Here is a 9,616-nt window from a genome sequence, read left to right as displayed (position 1 = left end):
GGTGATGAATGGGAGATTTTTGGAAATTGTCAAACTTTGAAGACTTTTATGAAAATCATAGTGAAGAAACAGAGATGTAAGGGAAAGTAAGTCATCACAGAAACAGAAAACATGCATACAAGATACATACAGGTGAAGAACATGTAATCATACAAGCATTCAAGCATGATGAAGATGAACTGGAGAAATGAAAAACAACATGATGAAAGACTTTAGTTCAAGTTCTTCAGAAGGTAGATCACAATTACTTCAGCAGCGGAATTACATAAGGTAAAGGGTGATGAATTTGAAATCAGGTAGGCTCGGTGAAGACACGACGATTTAGTAGACCAGTTCCAGTTGCTGTATCAATTGTACGTCTGGTTGAGGCGGCTGAGATGAACTCAGAGGACACTTAGTCCTCACCATATTTCTCTTAAGCCAATGTCACTTAGACCTCGCCCAATCACTCGTGGTAAGTCTTCAAGGTAGACTTCCAAAACCTTCATAGACTTGTTCACTAGCACACCACAATTACTCTTGGGTTCTCAGAACACAACACCTAACCGTCTGGAAGAATGGAAGTCTTCAAAGGTAACAGACGTTGAATCACACAGATCAGTCTCTTCAGTGATGCTCAATCACTTTGGCTCTGGTTAGCTTTTCCTCACTTGGGGTTCTCTTAAAGTCGTCAGAGGAAGGGTTGCTCTCAAATGATAAGTGTCAAGTTCTCTCTAGAGCAAGCAACCAACAAGTGGTTGTAGGGGGCGGGCCAGGGGGCAACCCGACATGCAATGTCATTAATGCCCTTTCAGACATGACTGTTGTGAGGATAAGGATCCACTCGACAGCTGGCATGCGATGCAGCAACGGTCGGAAAATTGAACTCTCAATTTCGTTGGGGCTCTCAATTTCCTCACGATAGGCAGATTGCACTAGCGAAATCCTAACTCCTCAGCGTGACCAAATTCGTCAGCGACCAGATGAACTTTGTCACTGCCGCTAGCAAAGTCGTCATCTGTTCCGGAGATTTCCAAAGGCTTCACTCGAAGATGCTTTTGTATGTATAGGTTTGAGCATCACTTTGGAAATGTGAACTATGTTTCGCCTAGACCCCCTTTAACAATACGGTTTTTACTATGACTCAAATAAGAAGAAAGAAACTTTGAAAATGAAGTCTTCAAGCTTCAAAGTCTTCACATCAATTTCTTCAAAGGTCATACCAATTTCTTCACTTGAATAAATACATTTTTAGGAGTCATCTTTCGTAGGTTAAACCAAATCTTCATGGACTATAACTCATGTGTACACTCACAAACACATTAGTCCCTCAACCTATTTGTCTTCAATACTCCAAAACAACTAGGGGGCACTTGATGCACTTACAATCTCCCCCTTTTTCGTGATTGATGAAAAATTGGTTAAGTTTTCAACGGAGTAAATAATGGAGGTATAAGAAGATAGTATGAAGAAATTGGTTACAAGATATTGAGGAGCTCCCCCTGAAGATGTGCATATGAAGAATTTTCTTTGGATTGCAAATGCACATGGTAGGTTGGAATTATGGAGATATCCCCCATATCTTGGAATCCAATCATGCTTGATCATAAGATATCTGAAGAATTTGAATGCATGATGAAAATTGGTGCCTGACGAAATACAACATGCATGAGCATATATCATTGAGGATTAGAGCATATCATAGCATGCAGATAGAAAGTAGCAAAAGACGCAGACCACCAATAGTTATTAAGTTACAACTCATCAAAGAGTGAATTGAATGAAGACCAAGAGTTGCAACTTAGCAAAAACAACCCAATATATAAGACCTGCTTGAAGACTAACTCAAATTTCTCCCCCTTTGTCATCAAATTACCAAAAGGAGACAGAACTGAGAACTAACGTGTAAGGGCATCTTCTACCTTAAGGTTTTGGTGATGATGACAACACTCATGTGGACTAATCATGCGTCCTAGTTTTCTCAGGTACACATTGTGCGCCGCAAGACGGTTAGGCCTTCCCTCTATGCGGAAAAGATCGAAGATGGAGTTTCCGACGTTTTATTCCTTATGTCGTAGGATATCCGTACTTTTAAGAGGGAACCCTCATCAGATGGTATTGGGTGAATCTCTTCACGTACACGTTCTCTGCACCCACCGACACCCTCCGTTCGAGAAGAGAGGGGCTCCCCAAAGTTCTCTGTTCTATGCAGTTTTGCCCATGGCGGTAGTACCGCTCCTTTGGGCGGTTCTACCGGTGGCCAGTAGTTCTGGTCTTACCACCGCCCAAGTACCGCTCAGGGGTGACTCCCTTCCGTACCAGGTACGGTGGTAGACCGGTAGTGGAACGAAAGTTCTGATTTTACTTGAAAAAACGGTATTACCGGTGTTCAGGGCGGTAGTACCGCCTCGGACTCCACTACTCTGGAACTGCTGGCCCAGCGGTAGCTCCATCCCAACCACTGCTCTAACTACCGGCCTAGGGTGATTTCCTTCTGTGGTGAGGCGGTAGTCGGGCGGTGGTGGGACGGTAGTTCCGGTATGTTTTGATATACCGGTACTACCGGCTCTTCCACCGGAAGTACCGCCCTGGTGCCCTAGCAGGGGTTTCCCGCATTCACCGATTGTACCGATGACACTTGCGGAAGTACCACTCCTATGTATTTCCGCGCATAACGGTTGGATATGAGGGGACCCTATTTAAGGAGGTGCTTCTCCTTCCTCCCACCTACCTCTTGCCCCTCTCTCTCCTCCATTAATGCCCTCAAAGATTTCTTGCCCGGTCTCTCTCTCTAGCCATTCAAACTTGTTGATGTGCTAGGGATTGAAGGAGGAGACCTAGATCTACACTCTCACCAAAGGAAAATTGATTCCCCCATACCTTCTTGTGTGGATTTTGTTACTCTTAGGTGCTTGGGCACCCTTGTTGGAAGAGGTCACTTCGGAGCCACATTCCATTGTGGTGAAGCTCCGGGGTTTCGTTGGGAGCCTCCAATTAAGTTGTGGAGAGAGCCCCAACCTTGTTTGTAAAGGTCCAGTTGCCGCCTTCAAGGGCTCCAATCGTGGAATCACGGCTCTCGCATTGTGTGAGGGCATGACGAGAATACGGTGGCCCTAGTGGCTTCTTGGGGAGCATTGTGCCTCCACACCTCTCCAACTGAGACGTACTTCCCTTCAAAGGGAAGGAACTTCGGTAACACATCCTCGTCTCCATCGGTTCCACTCTTGGTATCTCTTACCTTTACTTGTGCAAGTTTTATTGTGTTATATCCTTCACTTGCTTGGGTGCTTATTATTGTTGCATCATATAGGTTGCTCACCTAGTTGCATATCTAGATAGCCTACTTTCATGCAAAGTTTAATTTGGTAAAGAAAGGCTAAAAAATTGATAGTTGCCTATTCACCCCCCTCTAGTCAACTATATCGATCCTTTCAATTGGTATCAGAGTCTCGTCTCTTTATTAAGGACTGTGCCGTCCGAAGAGTATGGTTGACACCATAGACGGTGAGGAGGAGCACCCCGGTGTGATTCCGTCCTTGTCTACGGCCGATGGGGCATCCCCGGTCTCATGTGAGGAATTCAATGTGGCTTTGGACACATTGAAAACCTCCATGACGACCGAGGTCAAAGGCATGTTCAAAGAGTTCCTTGATGGTCTTAAATTATCCATCGCACCTTTGGAAGTGGTTGCTCCCACTAATAAGGTGGCGGATGCCAACTCCGATAAGGGGGAAGCTTCTAGTGAAAAGGTTCCTTTGCCTAGTGGTAAAAGTGGTAATGGCATCTATTCTCATGTTGAACCACCTCTCACTTATGGAGGACCGATTCCCTCCACGCATATAAATCATGCGGGGTCTCCTCCCCAAGATTGTGAAGAATGAGGACTTTGATGCTTGGGTCTATCGCTTTAAGCGTCATTTAAATCATGTTAACACTAATCTTTGGAGAATCATTGAAGAAGGTTTCTATCCTCATGACCGAAGCAACTTCACCCCAAGAGAAGCCGCGCATAATCAATTCAATGAGAATGCTCTCTTCATCCTCCAAAATGCTATTCCACCTGAAGATATTGCTCATCTCCGACACTTCACCGTGGCCAAGGAAGCATGGCACCATGTTATCTCCCTCTACAAGGGAAGCGCAAGCATTCAACACTCAAACTATGAAGTGGTGCAAGATGAAGCCGATGAGTTTGCAATGAATGAAGATGAAGAACCTCGAGAGCTTTACCAGAGACTAACCACTCTCGCGGTCTCACTCCGAGATCATGGGAGCAAGGATACAGATGACAATTGGATCAAGCGCAAGTTCCTCAAGGCCATGATGCCCTACCACAAAGCCATGTCCTCCGTCATCCGTCAAAGGACGGACTTCCACACTTTGTCCTCAAGTGAAGTGTTGGATGAGTTTGTGGCAATGAGGATCTTGGACAAGACCGCCGACAATGCGGTGTTGCATTCTCAAAGAGCAAAGAAGCCCAACCTTGCCTTGAAGGCCAAGGTTTGTGTGGAAGAAGATGATGATGAGGAAGAAGAGGAGAGAAACCCCGAAGATACTAAGTATGATTATCATGAGCACATGGCTCTTGCTTCAAGGCAATTTTGGAGCAAGAAGAACACAAGGCCAAACTTCAACAAGAATAACTCAAGTAGCTTCAAGGGAAAGCAACGTGTGAGAACATGTTACAATTGTGGCAATGTGAGCCATTTTGTTGCGGAGTGCCCTTACGAGAAGAGGGAAGACAATGGTGGCAAGCTCATCCGAAAAGACAAAGACAAGTCTTTCCCCAACAAGAACAACTTCACAAAGAAGACTCCAACTAGAGGGTTGGTGGTTCAAGAAGAATACCATGAGGATGATGATGATGATGAAGATAGTGAAGCCATGGCCACGGCCTTCGTTGCCATTTCCACAACTCCACGGGTGTCCCTCTTCGACTCACCCAACGAGAACATCACCGCCAAGTACCTCATGGCTAAAGCCGCCAACGAGGTAACCCCCAACATCAAAACCACCATCATTACTAATCCCTCCTTGACAGATTGCATTGATGAAAGTGAGGGGTCTAATGAGGAAGTTAATGAATTTGAGTCTTTTATGAGTAAGCTCAAGGGCAAATCCAAGAAGCACTTCGTTGCTCTCTTGGAACAACTTGGTGAAGCCAATGACATGATCGAGGCTCATGAAGAAACCATCTCTAAGATGGAAGGTCATAGTCGTGACTATGCCGATGAGATATTGGATCTCTGTAATGCTCTTGAGGAAGAGCGTGGGCATCGTTTGGCTCTTGAGGAGTCACCCAACAATGACCATGCAAAATTAAAGAAAGATCTTGATCATGCTCTTGTTGTATCTCGTGTGCTAAATTCTGAGAAGGCTAAACTTGGGGTTCACCATGTTAGACTCAAGGAGGAGTTTGATATACTCGACAAGGCCCACAAGGTCTTGAAGGGTGCTCATGCTAGCCTTAAGGAGTCTCATGATCAACTCCAAGTGAATCTAACCAAGGAGAAAGCCACCTTTCCTGATATGGTATTAATCGATAATGCAAATGCTACTAACCCGTGTTGTGAGCATGTGCATCTTGTGGAGGAGAATGCCAAGTTGAAGGACCAACTTTAGAAAGGCCTTGTGACGTGCATACAAGGTTAGAAGAACCTCAATGACCTTTTGAGCAATCCAAAGTAAGTTGTGGCCAAGGAGGGAGTTGGGTTCGCACCCAAGTCCAAGAACAAGAAGAAGAATGACAAGACCAAACGACCTCCCCCTCTCAAGCAAACTTTTATGAAGGAGGGAGAGGGTGCTCCTAAGGAGAAGAAGAACAATGTGAAGGGTGGTGATGTCAAAAAGGGCAATGCCACCCCTTCCAACAAAGCCGACGACTTTAACCCTTCTTATGTGTTGTGTCGTTCTTTTGATGGGCATGTTTATGCTAAATTTGTTGGTTCTCCTTATGAGTACATTGAATGGTCTATTTGGGTTCCTAAGACCCTTGTTACTAACATCAAAGGACCCAATACAAAATGGGTACATAAAACCAAGCATTGATCTCTTGTAGGTGTTTGCTTCTAGTGGGGGATCATGGTTGCTCGATAGTGGAGCCACAAATCATATGACCGGAAGCAAGGATTTGGTGGTGGACGTGCACACGATCCCTTCTATTCCCACCAACGTCGAGTGGGGTGATGCCTAGTCTTCTAAGGTATTGGGTCTTGGCAAGGTTGTCATTTCTCATGATCTCACGATCGAGAAAGTCATGCTTGTTGAGTCCCTTGCTTACAATCTACATTTCGTTCGTCAACTTGCAATCATGGGCTTTTCCACATTCTTTGATATTGATACCGTTGCCCTCTTGTATAGCAAGACTCTTAAAGCAGCCTTTGTTGGGCATGTCGAGAATGGTCTTTATGTGATTAAATTTTCGGAGCGACCCACTAAGACTGCGACATGCCTAATGGCTAAAGTTGATGTGGGATGGCTTTGGCATCGCCGTTTAGCCCACGTCAAGATGAGATCTTTTCAAAGTCTTCTCAAGGGGACCATGTCCATGGACTAACAAATGTTAGTTTTGCCAAAGATTGTGCTTGCAGTGCTTGTATCAAAGGAAAGCTACATGAGAAGGCTCACCCTCCCACGACTATCATCTACTCGAAGAGACCCTTGGAGCTCCTTCACATGGATCTCTTTGGGCCTCCATCCTTTGATAGTCTTGGGGGTAGAAAGTATTGCTTGGTGATTGTGGATGATTATTCAAGATATACTTGGGTATATTTCTTCAAGAGGAAGAGTGAGACTCAACAAACCTTCATCGACTTTGCAAATGAAGCTCAACATTGACATGATGCAAAGATCTTGACAATAAGGAGTGACAACGGCACCGATTTCAAGAAGTACACCTTGGATGAGTTTCTTAGTGATGAGGGGATGAAGCATCAATATTTTGCACCATACACCCCTCAACAAAATGGTGTCACGGAGAGGAAGAATCGGACGTTGATGGATGCGGCAAGGACAATGATGGCAGAGTTCAAGTCTCCTTACAACTTTTGGGCCGAAGCCATCAACACAGCACGTCATGCATCCAATCGGCTCTATCTCCGCAAAGGCTTGAACATGACTCCCTATGAAATACTCATCGGTAACAAGCCCAACCTCAAGTACTTCGGGGTATTCGGGTGTAAGTGTTTCATTCTCAAGAAAGGTGTTCGTCCGTCTAAATTTGAGGCTAGAGCTCATGAGGGCATATTTGTTGGTTATGCTACAAACTCTCATGCTTACCATGTCCTCAACAAGTTCACCAGACTCATTGAGGAGACGTGTAACATGGAGTTTGACGAGAATAACGGCTCCCAAGTGGAGCAAAGTGGTACTTGTGATGTAGGTGATGAAATGCCTCCCCAAGCCATAAGAAGAATGGGTGTTGGTCATATCCTACCCATTGAGGAATCCCTTGTGGCCGAAGGAGAAGGACAATGCTCCACTCAAGTGGAGCCATCACCAACCCAAGACCCACACGCTTCCGAATAACAAAGTGAAGGCCCTCAACCTCGTGAACAAGATCAAGGGAAAGATCAACCTCAAGATGGTGGTGAACCACCAAGTGATGCCCAAGGTCAAGTTCTCCCTTTCGAGCAAGTTCAATATCAAGAGCAAGCTCAAGATCAAGAACAAGCTCAAGACGGCCCTCAATATGATCAAGTTGCCCCTCCTCGTTTCACATCCGAGGAGGAATTAGAGCGTCGTGCCGTGAAGATCGCTTCCAAGCTCACTACCAAAGGTCATCTCATGGAGAATGTGGTTGGAAGCCTAAGAAAGGGGGTAAGCACTCGTAGACAATTAGCAAACTATTGTGAACATCACGCGTTTGTTTCTTGTGTCGAACCCCAAAAGGTCTATGAGGCGCTCGAGGATCCGGATTGGATCAATGCCATGCATGAAGAACTCAACAACTTCGAGCACAACCAAGTGCGGAAATTATTACCAAGGCCAACCGGGAATCATAATGTCATTGGAACCAAGTGGATATTCAAGAACAAGCAAGATGCTCATGGAATCATTGTTCGCAACAAGGTTCGTTTGGTGGCACAAGGCTACTTCCAAGTCGAGGGTATCGACTACGGTGAAACCTTTGCTCCCGTTGCTCGCCTTGAATCTATTCGTTTGTTTTTGCTTATGATTCTCATCATAATTTCAAGTTGCAGAAAATGGATGTGAAGAGTGCTTTTCTTAATGGTCCCATTAATGAGTTGGTATATGTCAAACAACCTGCGGGTTCGAGGATCCCTATTTCCTCGATCAAGTGTACCAACTCAACAAGGCACTCTATAGCCTTAAACAAGCCCCACGTGCGTGGTATGAGCATCTTACTGAGTTGTTACAAGATCGTGGGTTCGAAATTGGGAAAATCGACCCCACTCTTTTTACTAAGAAGGTCAAAGGGGAGTTGTTTGTGTGCCAACTATATGTTGATGATATTATCTTTGGTTCCCCTAACAAATCTTTCAATGAGGAATTTGCTGCTCTCATGACCTCAAAGTTCAAGATGTCCATGATGGGAGAGTTGAAGTTCTTTCTCGGGTTCGAAATCAAGCAAAGAAGAGAAGGAACCTTCATCAACCAAGCCAAATACACTCAAGACATGCTCAAGACATTCAAGCTAAGTGATGTCAAGCCAGCCTCCACTCCAATGCCCGTCAAATGCCAACTTGACATTGATCCCAATGGTAAAGCGGTGGATCAAAAGGTATATCGCTCCATGATTGGATCCTTGCTTTACCTTTTTGCATCTAGACTGGATATCATGTTGAGCATGGGAATTTGTGCACGGTTTCAAGCCGCACCTAAGGAAAGCCACTTTGTGGCGGTCAAGCGAATCTTCCAATATTTGGCTCATACCCCAAACTTTGGCTTATGGTACCCAAGAGGAGCCAACTTTGATATTTTGGGCTATACAGACTTAGATTGGGCAGGAGACAAACTGGATAGGAAGTCCACCTCGGGAGGGTGCCAATTGCTTGGTTACTCTTTAGTGAGTTGGTATTCTAAGAAGCAAAGTTGTGTATCTCTCTCGTCCACTGAAGCAGAGTATGTGGCTGCCGGTAGTTGTTGTGCTCAACTTCTATGGATGAGGCAAACTATGAAGGATTACAGTGTCACTTGTGACGAAGTGCCTCTTTGGTGTGACAATGAAAGTGCCATCAAGATCTCTCTCAACCCGGTGCAACACTTCAAGATGAAGCATATTGAGATTCGGTATCACTTCATCTGGGATCACATTAAGTGAGGGGAGATTAAGCTCAAGTATGTCAACACTCATGATAACCTTGCAGATATTTACACGAAGCCCTTGGATGAAGCAAGATTTCGCGTGTTAAGGCATGAGCTAAATATCATTGATTTGAGCAATGTGGCTTGAACTCTTGCACACCCCACCACACTCTTAATGATGTCTTGTTTAGGTGTAGGCATGGACATAGGGGGAGTGTTGTTCTCTCAATGAACTCTCCCTCCCCCCATTATGCATAAATTGATCGAGTCTTTCACATTAGCCATTTTTTATGGTACTTGTGCTTCAAAGATGAGTTTTGGTCATGGCACCAAGGATAATTCTTCGCGGCGCCATACCATTTGCTCAAAC

This window comes from Triticum aestivum, chromosome 2B, assembly GCF_018294505.1.
Source record: "Triticum aestivum cultivar Chinese Spring chromosome 2B, IWGSC CS RefSeq v2.1, whole genome shotgun sequence".
In the NCBI taxonomy this organism is placed as follows: domain Eukaryota; kingdom Viridiplantae; phylum Streptophyta; class Magnoliopsida; order Poales; family Poaceae; genus Triticum; species Triticum aestivum.
The sequence above is the reverse complement of the archived record's forward strand: the minus strand, read 5'-3'. Positions refer to the sequence as shown.